The sequence below is a fragment of the Aythya ferina genome (genome assembly GCF_964211825.1).
Source record: "Aythya ferina genome assembly, chromosome: 7".
Classification (NCBI taxonomy): Eukaryota; Metazoa; Chordata; class Aves; order Anseriformes; family Anatidae; genus Aythya; species Aythya ferina.
In genome coordinates, this window is record NC_140302.1 from 5,361,758 (window position 1) to 5,374,966 (window position 13,209).

General features: G+C 51.8%; 1 long non-coding RNA gene across 1 annotated transcript in view; it reads right to left on the reverse strand.

Annotated features, from left to right (window-relative positions):
- Positions 1–4,054: 4,054 nt before the first annotated feature.
- The window catches only part of LOC311439435, a 147,180-nt gene continuing 138,025 nt past the window's right edge, over positions 4,055–13,209 (reverse strand). The window contains exons 28-29 of the long non-coding RNA XR_014694716.1: positions 8,480–8,718; positions 4,055–5,947 (exon numbers count right to left, since the gene is read on the reverse strand). This is a non-coding gene — a long non-coding RNA (uncharacterized lncRNA). The remainder of the gene's footprint in view (positions 5,948–8,479; positions 8,719–13,209) is intronic.

A 13,209-nucleotide genomic window follows, 5' to 3' on the forward strand; every position in this document is an offset into this window, starting at 1 on the left:
GCAAGGAGTGTGTCCGAGTGCGGACACCTGGGGTGACAGGGGGGACCCTGGGGACAGGGCACCCACACGCTGCTTGCAGCACCCACTCCCCAACCTTCTTGTAATTGGGACAGTGGCACCCCTGGCCCCACAAAAATTAAAGTTTCTAGACCAAACAAGGCGATATCTGGAAACAAGGCACCAAATGAATGCTGCGCCCACGCGGGGCCGTGCTGCTGCAGCCATTACATCCCAGTGTTGCTCCCGGACTAGAAACAGGAGAGCAGCCACCAATTATTTTAATCGTATTTGTTTAAGCACTACAAGTCATGGCCGAACTTTCTTCACTGTGTTTGCTGTCGCTTTGCTCTGCCACGCTCCTCCACAAATTACACATGTCACAGCAGCAGCACCGCCGCGTTGTCACCAGCACAAGTAGCCTCGGCGGCGCGATGCTGCCCGTGATCCATCAGGGCTTGGGGTTTTTTTCAGCCCCATTAAACAGGGCTTTGTGTTAAGCGCTGTGGAAGGACCTCGGTTGCCCATCGTCCCTGGGGCTGCCAGGGAGCAGGGGTGGGAGATGCTCTGCCCGGTGGGAGGATGAGAAATTCAGTGCCCACAGGATGAGGATGGGCGCCTCACGTCCTGGCCGTGGTCCTTTCAGCATCCGCTGTGGGATTTCCCCAGCTGCCCCCAGTCCTGTAAATTTCTTCTTTAAGGAGTGATTTAAACTTAAAAATGCCCCCCCTAGGTGTGAAAGTGCCACTGCACAAAACAGCAGATGGTGTTTGAGCACTGTAAAACAGCAAACGAGCCTTACCAAAAGACGCAGAGCAGGGACTTCTCGGCGCTACGTGAGTGCCTCGGGGGCTCGATCTGCAGCTTTCAGCGTGGAAGGGGAGGAAGAAAAGCACCCAAAGGCTGGGAAGTGCTGCGAGATTGTGTCGGTGGTAGGAGAGGCTTCCCCGTGCGTGGTGTGTGCTGTCCTGGGCAGGAGGCACGGAGCCGGCGCAGCAGGAGGTCCTGCGCACGGGAAGGCGCTCCCTGTGCTACAATAACACGGGTTTTGTTCAGAAAAAGTCAAAACAGTTCCTCAAAACAAGCGAAAAAAAAAAAAAAAAAAAACAGCACAACCTTTCCTCTCTCTCCCCACCCTGGAAATAAAACAAATAACCCCCTCCAAACCGCATCCTCCCAGTGATGCTGCTTCCACGCAAAAAAAAATAAAACTTTTTCTTAGAGGTTTTACTAAAAAAAACCCTCAAGTGCCACTCATTTCCAAACTAAACAAGCAGGTTTCAGAGATGTGAATGCAGAGAGCCCAGGGCACCTTCTGAATGTCACCAAGAAGTGCTGGTCCCCTGCTTGGTGCCTGCTCCGGGCACAGGGGAGATGCCTGGCACCAAACAAGCACCCCAAACAAGCAAAGCAAAAAGCCAAATTCAGGTCCCTTCGCCCTTGCTCTTTATTTGTGGCGCCTCGCCACAAATAAACTTACAAACACCCCTCTCAAGGTTACCCAGCGCTGGTTAAAGATTTAAGAAGAGCGCCGGACGATGTATACAGCTCCTCCTGAAATATTCATCCCCCGGCATCAATGTTTCATCAATTTGCTACCATATATCACCCCTGACACTGGCTTCAATCAGTTTGGTGCGGATTGTGAAAAATAGATATGTTTACAGAACCGCCCGCTTCGCTTTCCTTTTTTTTTTTTTAATATATATATACACAAAATTCAGCATCAATTAGCCGGGCTGGATCTCGGCCTCCCCCTTGCTCCGGGGACATGTGCAGCCCTCAGGGGGGACCCGCTGACGCTTAGCCGGGGCTGTCCTGGGGCAAAGAAACCCTTCCAAAGGCACCATCTGATGATTTATTTGGGTTTTTGTGTCCCTGGTGCAGGATCCCTGCTCCTGGGAGCATTTTTTATGTCGTGGCCGTGCTCCTGTTGTGGAGCTCTCCGAGGGACCCCGTTCGATGACCTTGTTCCTATGGCAAAGGAGGGAAAAAATCTTTGAACTTTTGGGCATCTTTGAATATTTGGGCAAAAAAGTAGAAAAATTAAGGCAGGCCTTTGCCTGAAGAGGAGCAACCAGCCCATCTTACAAGTTCTCTGATCTGATGTGCAAAAGCAGAAGGGCGAAAACCCCCCCGGTGTCTTTAATTGCAGCCTCCAAATGCCAGCCTTGTTTTCGCTCGCTCTGAAATTCCCTCTGTCAGTCTGTCCCTCCGGTTCAGGACCAAAATTGACTTCGTGTCACTTAGGAAGTAATTATTTCCCTCCCCAAATGAGGGTGGCGATTATTTTGCAAGCAGTGAGGGACGCACACAGTTCAAAACACAGAGCGAGGCTGGATCCAGAGCACCCAGCTGGTCCCTCTCCGGCACCATGCCTTGGGGTGTCCTGCCTTAGTTTCTCTGCCCATTTGTTTCCTGCATGCTTTTCCCCAAGGAATGAGTGGGTCCTCTACCTTGCAAGCATCTCTTCAGCTGCTCTCAAGCACCTTGTGGCTCCTGCAGGTGTTAGCAGCCAACGTAAAGAGCTGCCCAAAGAAAGAAGCCCGAACCCCACCAAAAAACCAGCAGCACGTCCCGGAGAGGGGTGAGCAGCCCCGTAACCATCAACTACTACCAGCAGCCACCCCACTCCTCATTCCCCTGCCCTCCTCCAGCACCACAAGGGTTAAGATGAGTCTATTACTGTTTGCTTGTCACTTTGTCGCTGATCTAATGACCATCGATAATAGTTGAATAAGAATTGATGGAGAGATGGATTTAATTAACCCCGGTGTCAGCAGCCAGCGTCGCTGTCTGTTTGCGTTAATGGAGCAGCCCCGGATAAAAAAAACCCTCCTGAGCTTTGCACGGCTGGAAGAGCCCTGCTCATCAGCTGCGCCCTCCAGGTGCTCACAGGGAGGAAATCGCCTCCTCTTGCCCCAAAATGAATAAAAAGCCCCGTCTGCTTCTCCCACTGCCCTGTGCGGGGTTGGAGAGGGGGACACCGCAGGGGGAGCCTGTCTGGCACCCACCAGCCTTTCCTTCACACCTCCCCTTCCTCTCATTTTCAGCCGTGATTGCTTTTCTTGTTCCAACACGTGGCAGGCAGGCGGGTCTGGATGCATCCCGTGGTGCTGGGAATGCTCGGGGTGCTCCCGTCCCGGGGAGCCCATGCAGCCACACCATGGGATGAAGGAATAAGCTCCCCGGTGTGACGCGCATCCAGGCTGGAAATAGCTCTCTGGGTAAAAGCAGCTTTTGTCTGGCTGCTGGCATTTCCAGGTGAGACGGGACAGGTCTCCCACGGCATGAGGTCAGTGGGAACAGCAGTTGCTGGCGACTGGTTTCCTGCTGAGAAATGGTGAGGTCAGCTCCTGGCTCCCGCACCACCGCTGGCGTCTGCAGGGAGCGAGCATCTCGGGCAGGGTTCCCACGGAAAAGCCACGCACAAAACCCGAGGGTGCAGGCAAAGGAGGCAGGGAACGGGGCCCTGAAAGTGAAAGCTGTGATTTAGGGTTTTTTTCCTGCCTTTGGGCCTCACATGTCTGGCTGTAGAAGGAAGATGGCATCACCTACAGGTGGAGAGGTGGGGAGTTTAACCCCAAAGCAGCTAATGGAGAGCTCCTGAGCCCTTAAATGCGAGCCAGCTGTGGTGTTGGAGGCAGGGAAACTGGGGTGGCACATGTGGACTGGCCAGAAGAAGGTTTCCCACCAGCAAATTCTCCTTGCTCCACTGCTACCAGCCCTATGCAGCCAGGGAGGGTGTGCCAAGCATGAGAGGTGCTGGGTGCACCCACTCTGGGTGCTGGGGTGATTTGAGTGCCCCCAGCTCCACCCCGCCACCACCCAAAGCAGAGCTAAGGCCCGTCCTGCTCCAAAACAGCCCCAGCCCTTGGAAAGATGCTGGTTCAGAGAGAAACAGGCTTCCTGTTTTGCTCATCCCCATCCCAGACAGAAAGCGCCTTTGCCAAGTACATCTCCAAATCCCTGCCAGTAACCTGCAGCCATGGAATATGTGAGACTAGGGGGAAAAAAAAAAAAAAAAAGAAAAAAACACACCAAAAACCCAACAGAATTTAATTTTGAAGACCCAGCTAGTCTTATAGCTTTTCAAGCTTGGGAGCAGGTGAGCCAATAATAAAATAAACTGCCCAGAGAGGAAATGAATATTGGGTTTTGTTCCAAATGGATGAGTTCAGCCAGAGTCTGAAAAGGGGGGAGAAAAAAAGAAAAAAAGGTAGGAATTGTTCTGTGACAAACGTATTTTGACAATCCAGCTGAAAGGGCTGACAGAGTTACGAGCAAGGGGGAGGCACCACCGACAGCTGAGTGTCACTCCACTTGTTTTCCCTGATGCAGCCCGGCCTCGCTAACAATGCGTGTCACTGCCCGAGCATCCTCTGGGAGCAACACCCAGTGCTCTCGGAGGCCAAGGCGGGTTTCCTCCTGCAATATACCTGCCAACAGCACCAGGGCAGCCAGCACGGACCTGGAAAGGGCGTGGGATGGTGGGGCCAGGGTCTCGGACCAGGCGTCCTGGTGAGGTTTTGTTTGTGCTGCCTGAAGCCACCTGGAGCCTGGGGACGCTGCGTGGCCCTGGGGCTCCCGCGGATGCTCCCCAGGCTCTGAGCGGGTGGCAACGTGCTGCAGTTTTCCCTCATCTTGTAGTATTTTTGTACGAGCGAGCAAATGTCTGGCAGCTCTTTCCAGCGTGCAGAAGCCCAGGTGGCAGTGAAGTCAAGGGCATGCCTCTGACCGCTGTTATCCTGCGGAAACAGGGCTCCGTGTCTTCATCTGCAACCAAAGCCTCGTGCTGGGTAAGGCTGGCAAGTGTAGGAGCACGCTGGCCACTTCCTTTTAGTCTTCAGACCTTAAAACAAGGCTGGCCAGGAGCAGGGACACGTGGCACAAGGCCTTCTGGCCGTGTTTGCCAAGGGGGGATACCAGTCACCAGATATGGGTTTGAGGGACCAGGGCATTCCCTACTGATGCTAAACTAATGCTGTGCTTACAGATCTTGTGGGATCTGTCTTGTTCCGAGACCTCAAACCCTCTCCAAATCGTCCCAAACCAGGCCGCAGGGTCAGAAGGGCTGAAACGGGCACTGGCCAGCAGCCAGGCGCTCACACACTGACAGCCACGACCCCACCAGCTCCGTTTCCTTGGGAAATCTGGCTAAAAATTACACCAGGATCATGGACCTGAGGGATTTTCCGAGTCCCTTCCCAGTCTGACGACAGCACAGGGTTGGGGGATAAATAAAGCACTTGGGGCTAAACCTCCTCGGGGACGTCTTGGTGCTTCCAGGGACGAGCAGCTTGCTTTTGCACCAGAGGCCATTCAAGTCACAGGAGGGAGTTCAACAAACTGAAGGTCAGGTTGTCTAGGATGGGAAGAACTCCAGAAATTGCCAGTGATATATAAATATATTCAGCGTTTGTCCCTGACCCGTGCTCTGGCAGGTCTTTCCCACCCAGCTTGATGCCTGGGCTCAGCTCAGCCCGGCCTTGGCAGAGAGGAATCCATCCGTTCGGGTCATTTGGGATAAGTGATGGGGGGAAAATAAACAAGCTGGACATTTTAGGTTGTTCCACTTTGGTTCCAGTACCCAGCTTCGTGCTATTATTGCTGGGTTTAATCGTCCTGCTTCTCCTGATGGGATGCAGGCTGTGCTCACATGCAAAACCGTGGCTGCAAGCTGGGGGAAAAAACAACCCTGAGCACAGCAGAAGTAGGCACCGGTGCTGTCCGTAAGCAGGGATGCTGAACCCTGCTTGCACACACCTGAATATTCGGGAAAACCCCCAGAAATACCTTCCCAGTTTGGAGCAGGGGTGCCAGCATCTGTCCTCAGCCCACCTGGGTGCCTCGCTCCTGCGGGACTTCGGTGTCTTTCCAGGATTTCCCATGGCCGTTTGTCCCGACGGCTCCTTTTCTCCAAGTGTCTCTGCTGTCTTTTTATTCTGGGCTTTCAGATCAAATAGGAGAGAAAAAAAAAATAAAATAGCAAAGCAGCAGTTACCAGAGCCCCTGGAGCAGCTTTGGAGTAAAGACTAGGTTTATTTTATTAGACATAATAGCCATAATACCTGTTTGCCAACAAAACATGGGGTTGGGGCGTGAGAGCTGAGGAGTTTGAACAAGTTCCCTCTCCCCAGCATCTGTCGGGGTACCAGAGCCCAGGGGGAGCCCTCCATCCCCTCTGGATACCCCACCAGGGCTGTTGCACCAACAGCCTCCCCAGCCCTGGTGACAATTTGTCCCCGTGAGGCCATCTGACATCCCCAAGAGCCCAGACAGGGTGCCCAGGAGGGGAGGAAAACACCATTTCTCCCAGGTGGCATCGCACCCCTGCCCGCCTGTGCCCCCACCCACAGCTCCCCCAAAACCCACCCCAAAACGTCCTTTTTCCTCCCAATCCGCGATGCAGATTTACACCGGGTATCGCCACGGCAACAGCTCGCCCTCCCCTCCCCAGCCCGACCCCTTCCTCCAGATGCAGGGGAGGAAAAAAAAAAATTAAAAATAAACAATTTTAATAATGTCACGGAAAGCAGACGGGGATATAAAAAGCCATTAAGCGCTGGAGTGGCCCTCGCCACGGGAAGAGCTCCAGCTCCTTCCCTCTCTGCCTCTCCTCAACCCCCTGAAAGGTAACCTTTAAAACACACCCGGCAGCGTGGTACTTAAACCTCTGGCATTTACCTTCATTTCGCTCTGGCTTTTATTTCTTTCGAGGGGAGGAGGGCTTTTATGTTAGACGAGGACAAGTTGTTTTTTTCCTCCTTCCCCTCGGCTTGATTATTTTCCCCTCCTGTGCACGTGGTTGCTTTCTTTTTTTTTTTTTTTATTTTTAAAGAATAATCTTGGTTTACAGGGTGCGTGCGGGATGGGGATGCAGCCCAGCAGTGGGTGGGAGCACCGTGGTGCTCCTGCCATCCCTTCCATCCCTATTTTGGGGCAGCTTTGCAGGAGGAAGGTGAGATCGGTGATGGAGAGAGGTCCAGGGTCCCTAGCGGGCTTCAGGATTGGACTCATGCAGAGAAAGTTACCCTCTGAAAGAGATGCTTTTAGAGAATCTCATTTCTCATTGCAAAAAGAAAATCTCACGTTTTCTAGGTTGGAAAAGCATGACCTAATTGTGCCCAGACACCCGCAGGCAAAGGAGGAGCCCCAGATATATTAATAAAAGGAAACTTGCACAAGTTTTGGGAGCCATTCATTACTTTCAGCTGTGACCCAGCAACAGAGACATGAATTATTATCTCCCTGCAACCCAGCAGCACCTGCACAACCCGGCTGGCCTCGTGCGATGTGCACAGCAGCAACCCCGAGCATCCCCAGCACCCAAGCAGGACCCCCGAAATCCCACGAGGGCTGGGGAAAGATAAAGATCCAGACAAATAAAGATCAAACCTCCGCCTCCTCAGGGCTCCGAATCAGAATAAATCACCATAAAATAACCTTTGTGTCAGCTCCGGGCACCCAGCTCAGGCCCAAAGGCGTGAACGATGAGCACGGCCAGCGGTCATAAAGAAAACAAGGATGCCAATTATTTGCAGCAGATTAATCACCCAGTAACAAGTAAAACACAGAATTCTGAAGATTGCCCATCTCACAGCTGCCCCATTGTGAAATTTTCTCTGTCTGCAAAGGCAGGAGAGGGCAGACAACCTCCAAGTGCACAAGGCTTCCTTGGGACGCCCCACGTTGGCAGTGCCATCTCTTGGGTTTGAACTGAAATAAACACCCCCAAAAATGCTTCTGAGCAAAGACTGTGGTCCCAATCCATCTCGTAACCAAGCAGAGAAGGGCAGCAGGGACAAGGTGAGGTTTCCTGGTGTTGAATTACAGAGAGCAGAGCCACAACACCGTTACAAGAGGAAGAAAAAGCAGAAATCAGCCAAAGGACCCAAGCTGGGCAGGTGAACGAGATGACAGACGAACCCTCAGTCAGACAGACACAGGCAAGTGGAGGCTGGCACGGGCACCTCATGCTGCCTTGCAGGGGGATTGAGGTTTTGGTGCCCTGAGGTGAGGACGAGTCTCCTTTCCTCTTCCCATCCCATTTGTCCAGAAGGGCCAGGAGCGATCGATAGATGGATGGGATAAGGGGGGGCGTCAGGTTAATTCCAGCTTAAACCCAATTTCCTTTCTAATCAGAGCAGTAGGCATGTTTTAGCAACTGATTATCTCTGCCAGGCAGTTGTGTTTATTCTTCTGGGCTACTTTTGTGAGTTTTCCAAGCCAATCAACACCGTGACTGTAACATAAAAAGGGAGCAAGGCAGAGAGCGAGCAGAATGCTCTGCCAGGAATTTGGACCAAAATTTCCTTTTTCCTTCCCAAAGGTGAAAGCCAGAAGGTGCTTGCACAGCACCACCGGGGCACGTGGTATAGGAATAGCACGGGAAATCAGCCCCCCACGCCAGCATTGGTGCCCAAATTATTGCATTTGTGCTCCGACACACCTCTTTTTGGTACCTGGCTCTCCTCCCTACCTTCCCCAATCTGCCCACAGCTGGTCCCTGCCGTGTGCCATCTCCGAAGGGTTAAGCACTGCCGTTCCTCGCCTCCACGCAGTCATCCCCTGGCTGTTTGTGCTGGGATGTGTCATTCCCCTCCTTGGCTCAGCTCCTCCAGCAGCGGGTGCCAGCGCTGACGTGCTCCAAAGCCCTGCCCGCGCCCAGGGAAGGCTTCTCCTGCTTGCTTCCTGCCCCATCATCCCTCCATCCAGCATCTGATAAAAAAAAAAAAACAAACACCTAAACACATAATTCCAAACTTACCCATTCCTCCCCCACCTCCCTCTGCATTTCTGGGCTCGGTTCCCCCGTAAAAACCCAGCGAGCTCTTTCGGCGTGGTCACCCTGCTGGCATTTTCCTCCCTCGGAATGGGATGCGACAGCGTAGAGCTAACAAGTCCAGGAGGAATACTCATAAAGGAGCCGGTGTCACAGCGCGTTGTTAAAATAGCAGGTGAGCCAGCCGTTTGGAGAGCTTAATGGGCCCACGTTTTAAAAATATCCGTGCTACATCTCACGCGACAGACAATAAATCTGCAGCAGATATGGATTTTCCTGCCCGGCCGCTGCTCCGAGCTGCGGCTCCCTCTCTTTACCCAGGGGGGATTTTTCTGAGCTTTTGCTGCTGCATTTTTGGGGAAGGAGGGATGGAGGAGGGATGCATGTCCTGGGCTGCCAGGAAGGTGTCTTGCACATATTAGCAACCCTGAGCTAAGCCTTTCTGCATCTTCTGCACAGTTTTTGGATACTCCTTCTACCCAAGCCACTCTTCTTCTCCAATACCAAACTTTGGGGTGGGGACAGCTTATTCCTGGTGCCCCACAGGCCCATTTTGGCAGAGGGATAAAGAGATGCTGCCATGGGGAGCAAAACATTGGGGCTCCCCTCCCACCCAGACAGCCTGGTACTGCAGAGCCGGGGGTTTATTCTATCTTATTTTTATTTTTTGCCACGTGCTATTTGCAAGCAGTTAATGCACAACATGAAATCTTCAACCTGACAAGTGAAATTTAGTTAGCCGAGCTTCTATTATTCCCAATTTATTACTCCACTGGAGAGTTATGCAGTCTTAGGGGCTGGAGAAAGGAAAACACGCACCCGCGCATGCACCGACGGGAGCCAGCAAACCAAACCCAAGGCTCCCGCTGAATTATGACTCACAATTTATAAACCATTACGTGCAATGGATTTCAACTATATTTATTGCAATACGACTGCTAGCAGTTCAAAAATCAATTTGGTAAACGCAGAGGGAAAGGGCGAAATTATTAATATGTTTTATATAAATGCCGGGGCTTATCCTTTCCCGGTAAATAACCGCGAGCTCTCCGCTCGCTATCCGCACGAGATCTGTGCCACCCACGGATGCACATCCCAAACACCATGCTGGTGAAAGGAAAGATGCCCCGAGGCATGCCCCATGGGTGGCGAAGCAATGAACAGAGTGGAGACCACTGTATCCACTAGTTGAAGAGGAGCTGAGGTTATTTTTAAGGGATGGGATGCACCCAACGCAAGAGGGAGTTTGGTCCATCGCCTCCACGTGAAGATGGGGCAGGAGGCATGCTGAAGGATGGCCCCCGAGGAGCTTGGGGAAAGAAAGGGAGGGCTCAGCTTCATTACAGAAAGCTCTCATCAAGCACCCTGGCTGGGGGAAATCAGGGCATCTGCTGCAAAAGGTTGGATGACATCGGCATCTCCGTTCTGGTGAGCTGCAACCATATGGTGCGCTCCCAGCGAGAGGGTTCCTCTCCAAATTAAGAAACCAAAGGGAAAGTATGAGATGAGACGAGCAGCAGAGGGGTGTTTTACATGCCTTTAAGGGTGACCTTTCCTTTTTTTTCTGCAGCATCAGGAAGGAAACTCACTTCTATTTTAGAAGAAAAACTGAGTTTCTTGTGTGTTCCCATGATTCTGATGCTGGCACTTTAAATTAATCATTGCAAAGAGCCACCACGAAAATAGCACTACCAGGCATGAACGTCCTCTGGGCAAATGTTGAAAATGCTGCCTGATGTATGCACGTTGAAGAGTTATTCCTCTCCTCCATCTCATTTTATGCAAGCCATCTGAACAGGGAGAAGATTCACTTAACAAGTTGTTTGCATGGTGTCATTCGCTGGGCTCTGCTCATTACCCTATGAAGTTTGGCAACGGGGTTTGATTTGCACAGCCCAAACTCATCCTGGGTGCAGCAAGAGTTGTCCTTTTTTCCCTTGGGTGAATGGGAAGCAGATGTGGCCCTTGAGCAGGATGGAGAGGTTTGGACCAAGCCTTCCCACATCTCAGGAATGCTGCCAGGAGAGGTGGAAATCCAAGCAATCGGCACCAAATAAATCTCCACCCCATCCGCACATGGGGTGGAGAAACCAAACATTGCAAACCCAGCGGCGCTCCCAGAACAAACCGGCCACCCCAAGGCACGACTGTATTTACAGGGGATGCTCACATTGCTTCCAACCCCATCCAGACCCGGGAGAAATCACTCGGGCAGGAGGAGAAGCTGCAGGGTGCCACCAGGCAGAGAGATCCCAGGGGCTCCATGGGGAGCAGAACAGTCAGAGGGCAGGACAGTCCTGGTGGGGAGTACAGAAGCACTCCTGATCTGAACCTCAAAAGGCCCAAAACCAGTCTTTCCCCCTCTGAAAAGCCAAAACAAAGCCTGATTTTTACTAGAAATGCACTTTTTTTTTTTTTTAACTGATAACATATTTCCTTGCCATAAATTCCTGCCTTCCTCCATTGCACATTTAAGCCATCCCGATATTCCCCAAGATCTGTTTTCTGGCACTCTCTCACTGTTGCCGTTTCCCAAAACAAAGAAGATTTAAAACAAGCAAACTACCTGACCTTACCCTGACTGATGTTTCTCCGGGGCTTTCACCTGAATAATTCTCACCAGCTTCCCATCAGTGGCCACGGCAGCAGCCACCAGAGGTATCGATCAAGTCCTGAGTCACTTCTGAGCCAGCACAGACACTCGGAGAGAAAAATAAAGTTCTCTAAAGGCAAATCTATCTAATGACAAGAAAGTAAGGAAAGTAGGCTAAAAGCATGGGTATGAAATGCAACACAATCCAGATTTAACTCAGGGCTAGGGGTAACACACCTTGGAAAGGAGAGCGTGATTGCTGAGCTGTTAAATATTGCCTTTCCTGAATTCTGCTTGGGTTTGTCTCCGATGCCTGCAGGTTTTCCTCCTCTCTGTCCCCCTCCTGAAAGCACAACCGCAGCTTTTTATGTTTTTATTACATGGTGCATCTGTTGCCACTTCTGTTCAAGTCTCCCAAACAGATCTGTTTCCCCCAGATCAGGGGCACTAAAAAAAGAAACAGAAAAAAAAAAAAAAAAAAAAAAAAAAAAAAAAAAAAACAAGCAAACATCCTAGGGTACAAGATAGTTCCCGGGCTCAAGGAGCTCGCAACCAAAATTCAAAGTCTGATTTATGGGGTTTAACCGTGATGGGCTGATAATGGGTGCAAAACATGGAAAATACGCTATGGGATTGGGGCTTAGAGATGCTGCCAGACCTCAAAGCCTTGTCCTGAGACTGGGGCAGACACTGGAGTCACAGCAGTTACAGGGCAGGAAGGGACGAGCACAGACGCCGGGGCTATCAGATCCGCTCTCCCGCCTCTCGCTTCTCCTCCTGTCTCAGGGCAGGAGCCGAAGGCAGCAGGAAGCACTATTTATTATACCTTTTTGCCTCCTGCAAACACAATCAACCTTTTCTTGGCATTTCATCAAAGACAAATGGCCCGATCCTGCCTCCATTAACGCAGAAGGAAAAATTCCCTTTGACTTCCTCTGCCGAGGCACGAGAGCTCCCAGGCCATCAGCAGGGGATTGACACTTGGAGGTTTCTCCCTATCTTTTTCCTCGTGCAGGGGCTGGGTTTTGCCTACAGAAGCCCTCCAAACCATCCCTCTGGATACAACACCACCGTCGGGCTGAGAAGAGCAAGGCTTGCTGCAGCAGACGTGGTGCCTTCCCTTGCCACGCATGTCTGGAGGATAAATAGAGGCTTCCAACTTCAAGGGCCATTAATCTGGCAGCTATGCTTTTGGTTGACCATGCTCTGGCATCTCCACTCCTCTCCACAGCCCTCCTGCCTCTCAGGTTTTGCTTTCTCTCGATGTTCCCGAAGGCTCCAGGGAGCAGGACCTTGTGTTTGTAGCGCTCGCGCCGTGAAGTGCTAAGCAAATTCCCAGTGACAGGTTATCAATAGTCAGCGCTATTAAAAATTTCCCCAAACTCCTGAGAAAGCCAGCCAAGCTCCGAGTGAAAAGCAGTCAATTCTGAGCCACCCCAGTCCCCGTTCACCCAGCGTTTTAGCAGGGGGGAGCACCTGGATGTGCTGCTGGGGTTCACAAAGGATTTCACCCTATTTCACCACAGGCTGGCACATCTGGAGGAGCAAAAAGCCACGTGGAAGCCAGCAGACTTGTGGCTGGGTAGAGACAGGGCAAAGAGGACCCCCAGCAAGTGGGAGGAGGGCAGGTGCTGCCCTCCAGCCCTCTGGGGACATGGTCCCTGGGGCCCAAAGGGGTGCTTGAGCACAGAGAAAAAACAGAAATCAAACAGAAGCTGAATGAGAAACACGCCAAAAAAGCACAAATACAAACCTAGCTCCACAAATAGGGTGCAGCTGGGTGGGAAGCGTGATATTTGATGGCTCCAGAGAAGCAGAGACATAGGCAAATCTG